Here is a 19,999-nt window from a genome sequence, read left to right as displayed (position 1 = left end):
GAAGAGGAAGGATTAGTTCCAAATTCATTATGAGGCCAGTGTTATCCTGCCACCAAAGCTTATAAGGACACTACAAGAAAATAAAATTATAGGCCAGGGACTTCCCTGATGGCGCAGTGGTTAAGAATCCGCCTGTCAATGCAGGGGACACTAGTTCGAGCCCTGGTCTGGGAAGATCCCACTTGCCGTGGAGCAACTAAGCCTGTGTGCCACAACTACCGAGCCTGTACTCTAGAGCCCGCGAGCCACAACTACTGAAGCCTGCACACCTAGAGCCCACGCTCTGCAACAAGAGAATCCACCGCAATGAGAAGCCTGTGCACCACAACGAGGAGTAGCCCCCACTCACCGCAACTAGAGATAGCCCGCGCACAGCAATGAAGACCCAACAAAAAAGAAATATAAATAAATAAACAAATAAATAAATAATAAAATAAAATTATAGGTCAGTATTCCTGATGAACATAGATGTAAAAATCTTCAACAATACTCTAGCAAACCAAATTCAGAGCACATTAAATGGATTATACACCATCCTTAAATGGGGTTTATCCCTGGGTTACAGGAATGTTCAATACACACAAATCAATAAATGTGTCTAATGAATTAAAAAATGAAGGATGAAACAAATATGGTTATTTTAGTAGCTGCAGACAAAACACTTGACAAAATTCAACACCTTTTCATGACAAAATCTACAAATTAGGTGTTGAAAAGCTGAAGATTTTTCTCTTAAGTTCCAGAACAAGACAAAGGTGCCAGCTGTCACTTCTATTCAACATAGTACTGGAATTCCTAGCCTGAGCAATTAATTAAGAAAAGGAAATAAAAGGCATCCTAATCAGAAAGGGAGAAGCAAAAATATCTGTTTGCAGATGTCATGATGTTATATACAGAAAACTCTAAAGGCTCTACAAAAACATGCCTAGAATAAGTGAATTTAGCAAAGTTGCAGGATACAAGAATCAGTAGTGTTTCTATACACAAACAACTCTCAGTCAGAGAAATTAAAAAAACAATCCCACTTGCAATAGCATCAAAACAATAAGGTACTTAGGAATAAATTTAACCATAGAGGTGAAACACCTGAACAGTGAAAATTATATTGATGAGATTGAAGAAGACACAAATAGATGGAAAGATAGCCCCTATTCTTAGATTGAAAGAATTAATATTGTTAAAATGAGCAATTACCCAAATTGATCTAAAGATTCAAAGGAATTCTTAACAAAATTCCAATGGCATTTTTCACAAAAATAGAAAAAACAATTCTAAAGTTCAACTCAATCCACCGAAGACCCAAATTACAAAAGCAATCTGAGAAAGAAAAGAGGCATAACACTTCCTGATTTCAAACTGTATTATAAAGCTATAGTAATCAAAATAGTATGGTACTGGCTGAAAAAGAGACACATAGACTAATGGAACAGAATAGAGAGCCAGAAATAAATCTATGCATCTTTGACCAGGGTGCCAAGAACACACAATGTAGAAAAGATAGTCGCTGCAATAAAGGGTGTTGGCAAAACTAGATACACACAGGTTTAAGAATGAAAGTGGATCCCCATCTTATAGAACTCACAAAAATTAACTTGAAATATACTAAAAAATTAAATATAAAACTTGAAACCATGAAGATTCTAGAAGAAAACATAGGGGAAAAATTTCCTTGACACTGGTCTTGGCATTGATTATTTTGTATTTGACACCAAAAGCATGTGCAACAAAAGCCAAAATAAACAAGTGGGACTCCATCAAACTGAAAGCTTCTGCACAGCAAAGGAAACAAGCAATAAAGTCAAAAAGCAACCTGTGGATGGGAGAAAATCTCTGCAAACCATCTATCTGATAAGGGGTTCATATCTAAATATATATGGAACTCATACCACTCCATAGCAAAAACCAATCTGACTTAGAAATGGGCAAAGGACCTTCACAGACATTTTTGCAAAGACATACAGATGGCCAATAGGTACACAAAAAGGTGCTGATCATCACTAATCATCAGGGAAACGCAAACAGAAACCACAGTAAAATAGCACCTCATAACTGTTAGAATAGCTACTATCAAAAAGACAAGATATAAAATTGGGGGAGGATTTGGAGAAAAGGGAACCCTCATGCACTGCTGTTGGGAATGTAAATTGGTACAGCTGTTATGGAAAACAGTATGGGAGTTCCTGAAAAATTAAATACTAGAACTACCATATGATCCAGCTATTCCACTTCTGGGTGTTCAAAGGAAATGAAATCTGTATCTCGAAAAGAGAGCCACACTCAGAGGTTCAACGCAGCCTTAGTCGCCATAGTCAAGATATGGAAACAACCCAAGTGTCTGTCCATAGGATGAATGATACAGAAAATGTGCTATTCAGGTATCCAGAGCTTTTTGGAAAGTTTGCATTATGCCACTTTGCTTTTATGGAAGACCTACATTAATACCTGTTTTCAATAACCAAAAACAAACAAACAAAAAACCCAGAAGAGGGGCTTCCCTGGTGGCACCGTGGTTGAGAGTCCGCCTGCCGATGCAGGGGACACGGGTTCGTGCCCCGGTCCGAGAGGGTCCCGCATGCCGCGGAGCGGCTGGGCCCGTGGGCCATGGCCACTAAGCCTGCGCGTCCGGAGCCTGTGCTCCGCAGCGGCAGAGGCCACAGCAGTGAGAGGCCCACATACCGCAAAAAAAAAAAAAAAAAAAACCAGAAGAGGATTTTCACTTTTAGAAAAACAGGTGAAAGTGAAAATAGTGCTAATCATTTTTTTTTTTTTTTTGGCCACGTCGTGCAGCATGTAGAATCTTAGTTAACCGACCAGGGATCAAACCCGCACTCTCTGCACTGGAAACGAAGACTCTTAACCACTGGACCACCAGGGAAGTCCCTCAACATTTGTTTTGCAGTGAACTTGAACAGAGGCAACGCACACCCAGAACAGGGAGAGTGGCAGCTCCTCCCTGGGGGACTACACTCAGCACCTCCTCAGCAAGCCGCCATACCCTTGAACTCTGTCTGTGAGCACCTGGGCTTTATCTCCATTTGTTTTGCCCATCCTTTAGCAAGAAGCGTCCTGAGGTAATTGCCTCATTGCTTTATGCCATTTCAGCTTACAAAAAGTTTCATAGGAACGCTCTACTTTCTGAGAACAGAGAACATTATGCAGCCATCAGAAAGAAGGAAATCCTGACATTTGTGACTACATGGATGAACCTAGAGGGCATGGCATTATTCTATGTGAAATAAGTCAGAAAAAAACATAAACTTTATCTTATTATTTTTATGTAGAATGAGGAAAAACAGTTGAACTCATAGAACCAGAGAGAAGCGTGGAAGTTGCTAGGGGATGGGGGGTGGGGAAGTGGGAGCTCTTGGTCAAAGAGTACACAATTCATAAGAGGAATATGTTCTAAGGATCTAATGTACAGCATGATGGTGATAGTCAATAATGCTGTACCGGATACTAGAAATTTGCTAAGAGAGTAGATCTTAAGCATCGTCACCCAAAACAGAAAGGTAACCACACATCAGGTGATGATTGTGTTAACCACTTTGAGTGTGGTAATCATTTCACAACATATACATACATCAAATCAGCATGTCGTACACTTTACATTTACGCGAGTTTGCCAATTATACCTCAATAAAGCTGGGTAAATAAAAATAAAATGTTTTCAAGGAAGGGAGAAATCGGTGCCCCCTGCCACGGGCTATATAACTCGTTCTCTTGATTGTCTAATTTCTACCAGAATCCACCCAGGCCCCTCCACACATGGCCACCCATTTTGCACATCCTTCCATCCTTTCCACACAGGTTGCAGCTGCCCAGTACCAGGTAGTGATCTGGGGACTGGGGGGGGGGTGTACCATCTAGGCAGCAGCCTTGCCCTCAAGGGGCCTTCGGGGACAGCAGCCAACTGGACAGGTCCCAACACTGTCTCTTCTTCAGGAACTCGACTGTCTGCACGAGGGCACCCCCTGGACAGTGCAGACACGCAGGGGTGCTCAGTAAAGAAGGCCTCAAATAAATTAATGTTTTGAATGTTTGGGCTCCTCTTCCATGAGAGTGTACCCCCTGCTAGGACTCACGACCTTCCACCTCAGTACCCAGACATTGGCCGCAGACTCACCATCAGTGGATCCATTGTGTGGCCAGGGACCTCAGCGTCATGAGCCAAGAGGTGCCAAGACTGGGCTGCAGGCTGAACTAGCTGACCTCTTATATAGTCTCGGGGGCCGGATGTACTGGGGTCCCAGACCAGCATTCTTTGGTTGGCCACGCCCTCTGGGCGGATCCCAGCGCACCCAAATCAGACACTTGGGAATTCTCAACCTTTCAGGTTACCTACCTGATTGGGTTACCCACAAGGCACCTCGGGACGTTTTTACACCCATTTCCCAGGTGTTCAAACTGTGGCGGGGGGTGGGGGTGGGGGTGGGGGTGGGGGTGGGGTGGGCGGGACGATTTACACAATTAGCCCATTTCATCCTCACCACAGTAGTATGAGGTGGAATTTATAACTGTCAGCATAAGATGCAGAAAGTGAGGCTCAGAGAGGTTAAGCCATTTGCTGGAGATCACACAGAGAGTCAGTCATAGGTTCTAGATTTGAACTCAAAGGGCTTAGCGTTAGTAATCTGGGCCCTTGAACACATCAGAGGTGTCAGCCCAGGATCCAATCACCACTGAGTTCTGCAGATTCCATCTCTTGGCTGTAAACATAATCAGAAATACTTCCAGGGTGAAATCCTGGATTTGATGAGATCACCTAGAAATGATTTCCACCTCCCCTCTCCCACCCCCAAGTCCCACGGAGACTGTTTCATCCCAGCAGAGTGATACTGAGGTCGCATGAGTGACTTCTGACCCGCTTCCAACTCTGCTCCAGGTTCGTGTCTGGTCCCCACGGCCTATGGCTCATCCATGACCAACAAGCCTCGGGGCTTTAGCCATTTGTAGACCCGCCTGAGGGGAGCCCCGACAGCCTCCGGTCTCTAAAAATTTTAAAGCAAGGTGCTCATGCCCTTTCACCTGGGCCCCGACCTGGGTTGAGGGGTGAGGTGAGCGGGGCAGAAGGAGCCTGACGGGGTCCTTGGATGGATTTCCAGATCCTGGCTTCTGCTCTTGGCTGCTGGAAGGCCTGTTCTCGTCGGCATCTCCAGTCGTCTTGCCCTCTGCTTTCTCAGAGGCAGCTGCTCTCATTTATAATCCAGACCGTTTTCTCAATCAAACCCGTTCATCCCCAGGCAACCACTGTTGCGTTTTCTCTCACTATTCCACATATGTAAATGACAACGTATAGTGTTTCTATGTGCTTTTAGACTCATATACCTGGCATTACTCAGCACTTATTCTTTTTTTTAAAATAAATTTATTTATTTTATTTATTTTTGGTTGCATTGGGTCTTCATGGCTGCGGGCAGGCTTTTCTCTAGTTGCGGTGAGCGGGGGTTACTCTTCATTGCGGTGTGCGGGCTTCTCATTGCCGTGGCTTCTCTTGTTGCAGAGCATGGGCTCTAGGCACGTGGGTCTCAGTAGTCGCGGCACACGGGCTCAGTAGTTGTGGCTCACAGGCTCTAGGGCTCAGTAGTTGTGGCACATGGGCCCAGCCGCTCCGCGGCATGCGGGATCTTCCCGGACCAGGAATCGAACCCATGTCTCCTGCATTGGCAGGTGGGTCCCCAACCACTGTGCCACCAGGGAAGTCCAGCACTTATTCTTAAATTTGCCTTTTCTCACTGGAACTTATGTCTTCATATCTATTCCTGTGGATAGACAGTGTAGCCTTTTTTTTTTTTTTTTTTTTTTTGCGATACTCGGGCCTCTCACTGTTGCGGCCTCTCCCGTTGCGGGGCACAGGCTCCAGACGCGCAGGCTCAGCGGCCATGGCTCACGGGCCCAGCCGCTCCGCGGCATGTGGGATCTTCCCGGACCGGGGCACGAACCCGCGTCCCCTGCATCGGCAGGCGGACTCTCAACCACCAGGGAAGCCCTCAGTGTAGTCTTTTTAGAGCGGCTTTTTTTCCTTTGTGTGAGTAGAGGAATGAGATGCCATCCCAGAAAATTCGGGGTCCTCAGGAGGGACTGGCTTTTCTGATTCTGAAGCAAGGCATGTGCAGGAAGCGCCTGGTGTGAGCACACCCCCAGGGCAAAGGAAAGCTGTTTCCTTTCCAGGTTACCTTTGGATAAGTTGGGAAATTCCCTTTGATTAAGGACTGAAGGCCCGTCGACTTTCACAGATAAAACCGAGGGCACAAGCCTCTCAAATCCAGTGTCACTGATGGAATTTGCATTGATTGGTAAAAGAAATACAGTAAATAGTTTGAAGAAATGAGTAGTTTCAACCTTAAGGTGGTTTTGTATTTGAAAAAATAGGGCTGCCAAGTGGAAAAAGTAAAACTTTGGTTAAATGGTAAAGGTTACACTCTAATAAAGATTTAGAACGTCATGTGAATAACCAGGTAAACTACTAAGTTTTTGGCCAAAGTTTAAACAGTATCCTTCTAATGTAATTCCTTTTCCTAAACAGTTTGTTTGATGAGAAAGAGAAAAGCTACCTGAGGCTGTTGACTCGAGTGTCCCTGCTGAATTGAAGATAATGAACACATGCAAGTTGACATCAGGTCAACAATTCATAGTCATAAAAGGGGTTTTAAGAAACAATTTTGCATTAAGACTTTTCACTGAGATTTAGAAGGTAAACTAAATCCAGGAAATTAAAATTTCCCCAAAGTAATTTTATATACCTATCATGGCATACTCTTTGATGAATTAAATTTTGGGGGGAGTCTGGGGCTTCAAAGATGGCTATAGGCAAGAGGGAAGAGATATGGGAACATATGTATATGTAGAACTGATTCACTTTGTTATACAGCAGAAACTAACACACCATTGTAAAGCAATTATCCTCCAATAAAGATGTTAAAAAAATTATGAGGATTTTCCCAACTTATTAAAATGTGTACAAAGCAAAAAAATAAAAAAGATGGCTATATGCCTTCTTGATTTCACCACTGTGAGAAATAAACATGCAAATAGGTCACTTTAATTTATGTAGGATTTGGATTTGGTTTAAATAAATAATCTAAATTAAAAGAATCACCTAAATTCTTAAATTGCCTATAAGCTGTATAGTTTATTATTATTTACACTAATATTTAAGGATTGTAAGTGTAAACATGGTTGTCCAATTAAATTGAATCATAATTTAAATAACTAACATCTTTATAAATTTTGTCCTTATAATCTCAGGCAAAAATGAAAATTATGTGAGCCTGTGGAATTAGGCTAACTAAACTAACTGGGAAATGTTTTCAGGGGTCTTGTTTCTCTGTCAGATTCTTATTATTAACAGTGATGGTATTATTCTTCAATGATAATTTAATTATGTCATGTGAAATTGCTAACTGACTTTAAGATCTTGGACTAATCCAATATTAAGATAATAGTAGTCATTGTTTACCTGGAAGCCTCCAAAGAAGTTAAAATTCAGAGAGGGAGAGAAAATAAAATTCTTAATTGCCATACATTCTTCAAATGAATTTTTAACCTATGTATTCTTGACCATATATGTCTTCTTCATAATGCTCAAACTAAGATGGAAAGTCATTCCACGTCTTTTAATCCTTCTTCCGACATAGTGCGTCTTTTCATTAGATTTAGGGTTTATAAGAATCATCTGGGAAAGACCACAAATTACAAATGCTGGTGAGGATGTGGAGAAAAGGGAACCCTTGTACATTTTTTGTGGGGATATAACTTGGTGCAGCCACTGTGGAAAACAGTATGGAGGTTCCTCAAAAACTAAAAATAGAACCACCATATGATCCAGCAATTCCACTTCTGGGTATATATCTGAAGAAAATGAAAACTATAGTTTGAAAAGATACAGGCACCCCAATGTTCATAGCAGTATTATTTACAATAACCTTGGCTGTCTTAATATGGAAGGAACCCAAGTGTCCAACAACAGATGAAGAGGTAGACGATGTGGTATATAAATGTCTCTCTCTCTCTCTCTCTCTCTCTCTCTCTATATATATATATATACACACACACACACACAATGGAACACTACTCAACCATAAAAAAATGAAATTTTGAGCTTCCCTGGTGGCGCAGTGGTTGGGAGTCTGCCTGCCGACGCAGGGGACGCGAGTTCGTGCCCCGGTCCGGGAGGATCCCACATGCCGCGGAGCGGCTGGGCCCGTGAGCCATGGCCGCTGAGCCTGCGCGTCCGGAGCCTGTGCTCCGCAACGGGAGAGGCCACAGCAGTGAGAGGCCCGCGTACCGCAAAAAAAAAAAAAAAAAAAGAAATTTTGCCTTTTGCAACAACGTGATGGACTTAGAGGGTATTATGCTTAGTGAAAGAGGTCAGACAGAAAAAGTGAAATATTGTATGATCTCACTTATGTGTGGAATCTAAAAATTAAAACAAACTAGTGAATATAACAAAAAAGAAACAGACTCATAGATATAGAGAACAAACTAGTGGTTACCAGTGGAGAGAGGGAAGGAGAAAGGGGCAAGAGAGGGATAGGGGTTAAGAGGTACAAACTACTATGTGTAAAATAGCTACAAGGATATATACACAGAATAGAGCCAGTATCTTATAATAACTATAAATGGATATAACTTTTAAAAATTGTGAATCACTACGTTATTACATCTGAACTTACATAGTATTGTAAATCAACTATACCTCAATAAAAACAAAAACAACAAAGAAGAGTCACTTGCCGAGCTTGTTAAAATACAGATTTCTGGGCCCCACCTCTGGAGGTTCTGATTCATTCATTCTGGAATAGGACTGGAGGATTGGAACTTAACAATCTCTGAGGTGATGCTGCTTCTGCAGGTCAATGGACTATTTCATGGAACTCTGCCCAGAACTAGAGTGATTAGATTATTTTTTTGAAAAGTAGAGTTTAAAGCTTTGAATAACACCATCAATTAAACATATTATATTGTTGTATGTAACTATATAAACACATGTAGATGTACATACTTAACTATCAAGGTATATATAATAAAGTTAGCAAAATGAGAAGTGTCTGAAAGAGAGACACTGGTAGCTCAGAGAAAATGGAATTGGTCTCTGGGTACATGATCTGTGCTTAAAACTAGGTAGTTTTCTCTTATCTCTTCTGCCAAGATGGTCCTACTCAAGCATGCATCTCTCCTCCGGAGTCTGTTAGCCTTTGGACTGACTTACATTGCATTTTTAGATAGTTCAACTGGAGACATTTGTGAAACAATATGGTTTCTCACACTTGAAGGAGTAGAAATTTCCAGTGAGCCTTATGTTACTTTCTGTCAGGATGTAATAAAATATTGTCACTGGTTAGTGATATAGGCAAGGATGTAGCCGTTTCTCATTCTCAGTCACCTTTGCTCTTATCATTGTGAACTGACCTGTTTTATTTCCGGCACCTTTTTCTTATCTTGCATTTCTGTAGGATCCAGTTTTCTTTTGCACCTGGATTATTTTTGTCTGTGCACCTGCCCAGAGAGACACTGAATATCACCAAAGGTTTGCTCCTCATCTGCTTGGGCATCCTAAGGCAATGCAGCCTCCTCGGGGTTTTAGAAAAAAATTACTAGGCTCCTAATTCTTCCAGAGTGGTTCAACAGTGCAATAAAAACTGCTTTTGTTTGTCATCCCCACAATATGAAAAAAACTGTCAAGACAAAGAGAAAAACTTCAGGGCTGCCATTAGATTGTTTCTTTCCAGAAGTAGTAAGTCATGTTCATGTCATGTACCCTAACGGGACACTTCACTTCTGTGGTATTCTTCCCCAAAGTGCATAACTCCAATCTAATCATGAGAAAACTTCAGAAGAACCCTAAAACTTCAGAAGTTCCTTAATTGAGGAACATTCTATAAAATATCTGACAAGTACTCTTCAAAAATGTCCAGGTGGGGAAACACAAGGAAATAGAGAAACTACCAGAGATTGGAGGAGATCAAAGAAACATGTGAATTAATGCAATGTGGGATCCTGGACTGGATTCTAAACAGACAAACAAAACAGGACAGTAGTGGAAAAACTGTCAAAATTCAAATATAGTTTTCTTAGTCAATATTGCTAAAAGTTTGTCCATTTTCTTAAACTTTTAGAAGAACCAACTTTTGGTTTCATTGCTTTCCTGTATTCTTTTCCTATTTTCTATTTCATTTATCTCTGCTCTAATCTTTATTATTTCTTCCTCCTGCTAGCTTTGGGTTTAGTTTGCTCTTTTTTTCTAATTTCTTAAGGTGTAAATTTAGGTTGTTGATTTGAGATTTTTCTTTTTCTTTTAGGTGAGTGTTTAAATTTCCCCCTTAGCATTGTTTTCACTGCGACCCTCAAGTTTCATATTTTCATTATTATACAAATGAAAGCAGTGTTTTTTCATTCCCATTTATTTCTAAATATTTTCTTATTTCTATTATGATTTCTTACTTGACCCATTGGTTGGTTAAAAGTGTATTGTTTAATTCACACATTTTGTGAATTTTCCAGTTTTCCTTTTGTTATTGATTTTAGCTTCATTTTATTGTAATCAGAGAAAATACTTGTTATCCTTATATATCTTTTAAAAAATCTATTGAGAATTGAATTGTGGTATAATATATTATCTGTATTAGAGAATGTCTCATTTGCAGGTGAGAAGAATGTCTATTCTGTTGTTGGGCAGAACGTTCTCTTGTTAAAACCATTTGGTTTTTTGTTTGTTCAAGTTCTCTTACTTATCTTCTATCTGGTTCTATCCATTATGGAGAGTGGGGTGTTGACATCTCCAAGTATTATTGTAGGACTGTTTCTTCCTTCACTTTCTTCAGTTTTTGCTTTATATACTTTGGTGGCTTGTTATTATGTCTGTAAACATTTGTAATTGTATTATCTTCTTGCTGTATTGAAACTTTTATTAATATATAATATTGTTCTTTGTCTCTTGTAACCTGTTTTGATTTAAAGTCTGTTTTATCTGTTACAGCTTAGCAACTCCTACTCTCTTTTGGCTACTATTTGCATGGACTATCTTTTCCATTTTTTCACTTTCAACCTATTTGTGTCCTTGGATCTAAACTGAGTCTCTTATAGACAGCATCTAGTTAGATCATGTTTTTTACTTCACTGTACTAATTTCTGTTTTGGAGAGTTTAATCCCTGGCAAGGAGGGATTCACCTCTACTGTTTTGCTGTTTTCTTCTATATGCCTCATAGCTTTATTTGTCCCTCACTTCCTATATTACTATCTTCTTTTGCATTTAGTTGCTTTTTACATGTTTTAGTTTCTTTTTTGTTTCCTTTTGCATATATTGTATAGCCATTTACTTGTGCCTACCATGGGGACTATGTCTAACATCTTAAAGTTTTAACACCCTAATTTGAAATTATACCAGCTTAACTTCAAAAACATACAAAAACTTTGCTCCTCTGAATCTCCATCCCCACCCACTTTCAGGAAGGGATAATGGGAACAATATTCCCTGCATTCTGGCATGTTTAAAATTGCTTTCCTGCTGCCTCAATATTACAAGTAAACTGTTCCACAATTTCTTTCCCTGCATAGTTGCTATATTACTGTTTTCTTGTATTGAATGTTTATGTCACGAACATAATGCCAAACTGATTTTTTCCTTTGTGAAATAACTTGGTCTTTCTGCTTGCAGTCCCTAAGAATTTTTTATTTTTAAAGTCTAATAATTCTATGAGGATATATCTCAGAGTTGATTGTACTGAGTCAATTTCTCTAGGTAAATATGGTATCTTTTAAATATATACAGATGGATCCTATTTAACTTCAAAATATTTTCTTGAATTAGAATTTTAAAAATTAGTTGCTTTCCCCTGTTCGGATTTTCTTTCTCAGAGACTCCAATTATACATTGGTTGACTCTTCCTTGTCTGTTTTCTGTATCTATCACTTTCTTCCTGATTTTTAAAAAATCTCTTTCTCTATTTTTGAAACACGTTCTTGGTACTTTTCATTTATTTTCTCTATATCCTTTATTGTCTTTTCAGTTTATTTATTTTCTCTTGGACACTCTGTAATTTAGTCTTCCTTTCTGAGAAAATTTTGTCTTTTTCAATCTCTTTCCTGAGTTAATAAGTAAGCTACAGTTTACATGATCCTCTGGTTTGGTCCATTTCTGTATTTTTGCATCTTTGTTTCTTGTGATCCCCTTCTCCCCATATTTACAATTGTTTAAGTATTTGAAATTCTGCTTGGATTCTTGTTTTGTAATTTTCCTCTGCTAAATGACAGGAAGTTTTCAGTGTGTTTTCATGTGATAAAAATAGTTGATTCTCATTCTTCTTTTTTTTTTTTTTTGAGGTGACTTTATTTTTTTAAAAAAATTTATTTATTTATTTATTTGGCTGCATTGGGTCTTTGTTGCTGCGTGTGGACTTTCTCTAGTTGCAGCGAGTGGGGGCTACTCTTTGTTGCAGTGTGCGGGTTTCTCATTGCGGTGGCTTCTCTTGTTGCAGAGCACGGGCTCTAGGCACATGGGCTTCAGTAGCTGTGGCACATGGGCTCAGTGGTTGTGGTTCGTGGGCTCTAGAGTGTAGGCTTGGTAGTTGTGGCACACAGGCTTAGTTGCTCCGTGGCATGTGGGACCTTCCTGGACCAGGGCTAAAACCCGTGTCCCCTGCATTGGCAGGCGGATTCTTAACCACTGTGCCACCAGGGAAGTCCCTGATTCTTATTCTTAACAATCATTTTATCTTTGCATGTATGCTTTATTTTAATTTTTCTTGTTCATGTTTAGAATGTATTGGGTTTTTCTGGACCATATATTTGAAGAAGGAATTTCTGGAGGGCAAGGAATGAAGGTGTAGGCATTTCTACCAATTTTCAGTTCAAGGGCTCCCTTTCTGTTGCCAAAATGTAGAGCTTTTTCTTTAGTACATAGTACCTTTATTTCTGGTGACGTTTTCTCTGATCCTTAGATCTTATCTATTTAAGTAGAATCTTTATTATAAGCTACTTCTTTCCTTCTCTTCACAGCTACTGAGGCCTATTCTAGACACTGCTGTCTTCTAGGGTGACTCTCTTTTCTCCCTTAGAATTGGTACCTTTCAAACACTTTACAATTTTGGTCACAGGCACTTTTGAGCCACTTCCTTTTGAATCTTCTATTGTTAGTGCTTTGACACATCAGTCTCTGACCTGCTGTCAGTAGTTCCCTTCAGGACGGGTTCCTCTCTGTCTGAGGATGAACCCTTGTTCTGCCACTGCTAGGACCCATCCACAGTCTCACTCTTGCATGCAACTCCTTCTGCCCTCCCACACCTACGTGGGCTCAAGCACAAATTCTGCTAGTCCCTGGTGTTTCTCTCCCTCACTTTCTATTAAATTGGAATGTGTAGTCTCTTCTGTCTCAGAGTTACACTAGGAGGATAAGTTCTGGGTATTTTTATTTATTCTCAATTGTCTGCTTGATTTTTAGGAGGAGGTGTGGGAGGTATCAGATCTAGGCAACATCCACTATCATACTATAAGATTCTACAGGGCTTCCCTGGTGACACAGTGGTTGAGAGTCCGCCTGCCGATGCAGGGGACACGGGTTCGTGCCCTGCTCCGGGAGGATCCCACATGCCACGTAGCAGCTGGGCCACGTGAGCCACGGCCGCTGAGCCTGCACGTCCGGAGCCTGTGCTCCGCAATGGGAGAGGCCACAACAGTGAGAGGCCCGCGTATTGCAAAAAAAAAAAAAAAAAAAAAGATTCTACAGATTATGGCTTCAGAGTATTCTTCCCTTGTGAGAACTGAAATTAAGATGCCATGTCAGAGGGCTTTTCCAGACTTCAGACAAACCACCATGGACCTTTGATCTATGTTAGAGGGAAACCTGTTGGCAAGAAATACATTGCTTTTCCTCATCAATAGGAAACTACCTATTCTGGAGGAGAATCACATGTACAAATATATCAGTTTTTTTAAAAGTTCAGGCTGGGATATATGATTATATTTCTATTCTGAGTGTATCTTTTAAAATTGCGGGTGAATTGGGTCTGATTATGTGACGCTTGTTCCAAATGTTTGAATCTCTCTTTTCTTCATTTTCTTTAGAAGAAATGTGGAAATCTTATAAAAATATCAAATGATTTATATTAGTCAGCTATTATTTTAATAATAGCTCATTATAAACAACCCCCAAAATTTCAGTGGCTCACAACAACATACAGGCTTACCTTTGTTTCATTATTGTACTTCACAGATATTGTGCTTTTTACAAACTGAAGGTTTGTGGCAACTCTGTGTTGAACAAACCTATCAGTGCCATTTTCCCAACAGTATTTGCTCACTTTGTGTCTCGTGTCACATTTTGGTAATCCTTGCAATATTTCAAACATTTTCATTATTATTATATTAGTTATGATGATCTGTGATCAGTGATTTTTGATGTTACTGTTACAAAAAGATTACTTCTCATGGATGGCTCAGAGGATGGTTAGCATTTTTTAGCCAAAATATTTTTTAATTAAACAAAGTACATTGCTTTTTTAGACATAATGCTATTGCACACTTAATAGACTCCAGTATAATGTAAATATAACTTTTATATGCACTTGGAAACAAAAAAAATTTGTGTGACTTGCTTTATTACAATATTCGCTTTATTGTGGTGGTCTGGAATCGAGCCCAAAGCATCTCTGAGGTATGCCTGTACATTTCTTTTTCTTGTTTATAAATCTTCAGGTCAGCTGGGGCATCTGCTTCACTTTGGATTGGCTGGGCTTGTCTGTAGGCCATGACCTTGGCTCAGGTCTGCTCCTCATGTTTTCTTTCTGGGGCCCACCTTGAAGAGGCAGTGTCTACCTGGACATTCTCTTCTTATGTTGGATCATAAGAGTGTAAGAGTGGAGAGTGGGAAAACATGCACTGTTTCTCTGGGAGATTGGGATTGACATATATACACTAATATGTATAAAATAGATAACTAGTGAGAACCTGCTGTATAGCACAGGGAACTCCACTTCGCTGTACAGTAGAAACTAATACAACATTATAAAACAACTATACCCCAGTTTTTTAAAAAAACGCACTGTTTCTCAAATTCTCAGCTAAAAACTGCAGTTACTTTTGCTCGTATGTCACTGGCCAAAGCAAACCACGTGGCCAAGCCCAACATCAGTGAGGAAGACAGTTATGACTCTGCCTCCTTTAGTGGGAGGTACTGCAAAATACATGACAGACCTCATGCACGTATAACTTTTGTACAGGAAGAGAGTGAAGAACCGGAAGCATTGATCCAATCTATTACAGAAGCCAAATAAGGAAGTGGACAAAAACTTACGTGACAGAAAAAAGGCATTTTATCCGTGGATATTAGATACTGTGCTAAGCTTAAGCTAATCTCTTAACCCAGTTGGACAATGGAAGCAGCATATGTAATAAAATAGGAAGAAATATTCTCCAATAATAAAGTCCTTACATGGGAGCTTCCTGGCTTAAAAACTCTATACCTTGACTGGGATACTCACCAGAGCTTGGCTCTGGGGAAAGGGGGCCTATTGTCTAAGAAGAAGGTCTTCTCAAACTCTCTAGACTGCCTGAGAATTTAATGAAATCTTCAACTCCTTGAGTGCATGAGATCTTTTATTTTCTTCCTGGAAGAAAGTATGAATTGGTTGAGAGATGGAGAGTGGAGATTTTAGGAGGATTCTGGAACCCCAAAACTGAATATCACTTTTTGAAAAAAAAAGTTTTATTTTGAAATCATTTCAAACTTACAGAAAAGTTGCAGGAATAGTACAAAGGACTCATATATCCATCCAGATTCCCCAGTTGTTGACATTTTGCCACATCTGCCTTATAATCCTTATTGTTATTCTCTCTCTCTCTGTATGTATAGATATAGATATATTGATATTTGTTTTTTCCTGAACCATTTAAAAGTAAGTTGCACACAGTGCTTCATTAATACATCCACACCATCCCTTAATACTTCAATGTTGACTTCCTCAATGCAAGGGTACTCGCTTACATAACCACACTATAACCAACCAACAGATCAGAAAATAAACATTGGAGCAATTTGACTGTGTAATCTATTTGCTCCACTCACATTTTGCCTATTGTCCTGATGTCTTTTATAGGTCCAAGATCCAATCCAAAATCATGCATTTAGTTGTTACATCTCTTTATTCTCCTTCAGTATGCAACAGCTCTTTGGTCTTTTTTGCTTTTCATCATCTTGGCATTTGTTAAAGAGTGCAGAACAGTTACTTTGTAGAACGTACCTCGATTTGGGTGTGTATGATGTTTTAAATGATTAGATTCAGATCATATACTTTGGGCAGAAATACCTGAGAAGTGGTGCTTTGTTCTTCTCATATCAGGAGGCACGTGATGTTGATTTGTCCCATTATTGTTGATGTAAACTTTTAATCACTTGGTTAAGATGGTGTCTTCCAGATTTGTCCACTGTAAAAGTAATTAACAGGTATGTTTTCCTTATTAATTTAACTGACAAGTATCTTGTACTTATACATTTAATAAGTAATTAATAAATATTTTGTGAGGACACAATTTGAGATTATGTAAATACCTGTTTCCCCATCAAACTTTCCCCTATTAGTTTTATCATTAATGATTTTTGCATAAATCAGTTATTGTTATGATGATGGATAAATGATAATTTTCTACTTCTACCCTTCCTTCTGCATTTATTAGTTGGCATTCTACTGTAAGAAAGAGTTTTCAATTCTCCCTCATTTATTTATTTATATGAGTATGGGCTCATGGATCTCTATTTTATTTGGTGAGTCAAAATCCATTATTACCATTATATACTCTGATGCTCAAATTGTCCCTAATTTGACCAGTGGTAGTACCTGTATCCTTTTCTCAAGTTCCTTTTGACATTTTCCCATAGTTCTTTGACCATCTCCTTATTTTCTGACACTATAAGATGTCCTAGGCTCTTATTTTTTTTTCCTTATCCAGTCCTGGAATCAGCCATTTCTGTAAGAAGCCCTGTTTCCTTTTATGGAAAAATACTATTTAGATTTGGATGCTAGGTATCCTCGTTGCCATGGGATACCATTGCTACTAGACCTTCTCAATGGGCAGAGCTAGGACATATACATACACACTCACAAATACATCTATATTTGCTTTTTGTATCTATCTACTAAAAATCATGAGTTCTCACTGATACCTCCAATTCCAATACAATCCTACAGAATTATTCTAGACTATCCTTTTTCCATATTTGTATCTCTCTCAATACTGAGAAACCTGGTTCCCAATATTCTCAGTGTATTTACTTACTTGCCTATATGTAAGAAATCTTCTGGCCACACTGGTAGCCTGCTCAGCCCTGATCCCACTGACCTCTGGCTACTCTGGCTGAACCAGCCAATTCCTTGGTCCTGGTCCTGACAACCATGCCTACTGCACTGCCTTACTCCTTGGCTTCAACCCCACAGACGATGCCAGCCGCACCAATCAGATCTTCAGCTCCTGCCTTGCTGTGTTGGCCATACTGCCAAACATGTGACCCTGCCCGCCAGATCTTGGGCTTGTTTTACACGGAGGGACAGAGCTAGCAGTAGCCTTTATTACTCCTTACTGCCAATGGTTGAATATAGATTCAAGTCAATCTCTTCTGATAGTGCTTCTGAGAGTAGCAGAAAGCTGCCCATAATTTTTAGAGCAAAAGAATAGAATCATAGCTTTACAAATTGAAAAAAACCGAAATGCTGGAAGGGGACAGAGGAGTTACAAAGGAAAGGGGAGGAAGAGCTTTTAACAAAGGTACTGAGTGGAGAAGTTTTCATTTCTGTAGGCAAAGAGATCTCTGGAAAAAATAAGTACCTATACTGACTTCCGAACGGAAGTAATTCCTTGGGCCCACCTCCTCAGTGGGCTCAGAATCAAGTTGCATCCCCGAATCTGTACTCCTCTTATGGGACCCTAAGAATTAGAAGGTCATTTCCACGTGGCAGAACCCCTGGGTCACACGGGACTTTGTGTCTTCCACACACTAGGTGTCACCCAAGTCAAGGGCTTGTCCCCACGTTCAGTTAGGATAAGTTGTGGCATATTCCTCTCTCTTCAAAAATGTTTAATGCTGTGGGGATTTCTAATCAAAGTGTGACTTCTTCTACCTCTCTCCCTGCAAATGTTACCTTAGGGCCATTCTGCCTTTTTAATTAAATCCTTCCTTTCCTGTCAGCCTGATGTAGACCCGATGGAGAGAGTTTCTGGAGGACATCCCACTCCCCCAGGAAAGGAGCAGGGAGTCAGGTGGACCTGTAAGACTCCCAGGCACTTCCAGTCCTCTGTGTGGTGAGGCCAAATTATAGGGTCCAATGCCCAAGGGCAATTCATGCTTTGCTGCAAGTGTAAGCTTTGAGCAGCAAAGCATGCAGAAGCTTGGGGAAGGATGCACAGAGCAGATAAAGGGGAACTGAGAGCATCTGGGTAGGGCCCTGCAGTGATCACTTCTTGTACATAAATCTATTCTCAAAGTGAAATGGAGCAGGACCCTATGGTCTACGCCTCCCACGTCCTCTGCCTGTTTTTGTCTGTGGAAAAACTTTAGCCAAAGAATACGTTTAATCAGAGAAATGAGAAAATGCAGAAACAAAGGAAAAGAGTCAAAGGAGACCAAATAATAATAATCTAGTCATTAAGCAAAGTCAAGGACCTTTAGTTCCTCGTCAAGGGCTAGAGATAATCTTCTGAGCTGTATGCTGTGAGCTGTCTTATAGATGCTGAAACCCACACCAGGTGGAAGAAGTTAACTACATGAAGACCAGACTGTAGCCATGACATAAGCTGCCACAATTCTGAGAACTGGCCTCAGGGAACTGGGAACAAACCGACCCTGGAACTGAAGACTAACTGTACTTAATCAGGATGACGCTGATCAGACCATTGGTCTTGATGACCAATTTCAAGATGACTGTCAGAGTTGCCTGTGCTGTTTCTGCATGTAGCCCCCTCCCTCAGCCTATAAGAGCTCTCGCCCCCGATTGTGAGTGGGGGGAGTCGGCCTTTGGACAGGCGTCTGCCCTCCCCACCTGTTGCCGGCATCCAAAAGAAAGCAAATTTTCCTTTCCACCAACCTTGCCTCTTTATGGGCTTTTCAGCGGTAAGCAGCCGGACCCCACTTTCAGTTACAAAAGTACTTGCTATGAGCTGAATTGTGTCCCCTTTAAATTAATATATTGAATTCCTAATCCCCAGTTACTTCAGAATGTGACTCTGTTTGGAGATAGGATCTTTAAAGAGGCAAGTAAGTTAGAAAGGGGTGATTAAGGTGGGTCCTAATCTGGGTATTAGTTACTAATATGAGTGGTATCTTTATAAGAAGAGGAAATTTTGACACAGACATGCAGAGGGAAGACCTCGTGAAGACACAAGGAGTAGACAGCCATCTATAGGCCAAGGACAGCAGTCTCAGAAGAAACTAACCCTGTCAACATCTTGATCTCGGACTTCTAGCCTCCAGAACTGTGAGAAAATAAATTTCTGTTTTATAACCCACTCGGTCTGTAGTATTTTGTTACATCAGCCCAAGCAAGCTAGTATAGTATCTTCTGCATCTGGAAGCAGGTCTCCTTCCTGTAATTATATCACTTTTAAAACAAACTATTTTTCAAACAAGAGTTTTTCTGTACCTGGATACCTGTAGGGAGGCCATAAAATTAGTAAAAATACCTATGTTTTAATTCAAGATCTCCGCTCCATTAATGAAGTATACTGCCTTTGTTTCCAATTGCCCCTAATCCGGCCACAACACTGTCTGCTAAATATTTCACACTCACAGCCTTGGGTTCTACCTTTTTCTCTGTTCCCATCTACAAAGAAAACATTCCAAGGCCTATCCATTTTTCTAAATGTTTTAGAAGGGTTTAAATAATATTTTGTTTCCTGGGACTACCCTGGCCGTCCAGTGGTTGGGACTCCTTGCTTCCACAGCGGGAAGCCCGGGCTTGATCCCTGGTCTGGGAACTAAAACCCCACAAGCCACGCAGCACAGACAGAAAAAGAAAA

This window comes from Orcinus orca, chromosome 1 (genome assembly GCF_937001465.1).
Source record: "Orcinus orca chromosome 1, mOrcOrc1.1, whole genome shotgun sequence".
Taxonomy (NCBI): Eukaryota; Metazoa; Chordata; class Mammalia; order Artiodactyla; family Delphinidae; genus Orcinus; species Orcinus orca.
The sequence above is the reverse complement of the archived record's forward strand: the minus strand, read 5'-3'. Positions refer to the sequence as shown.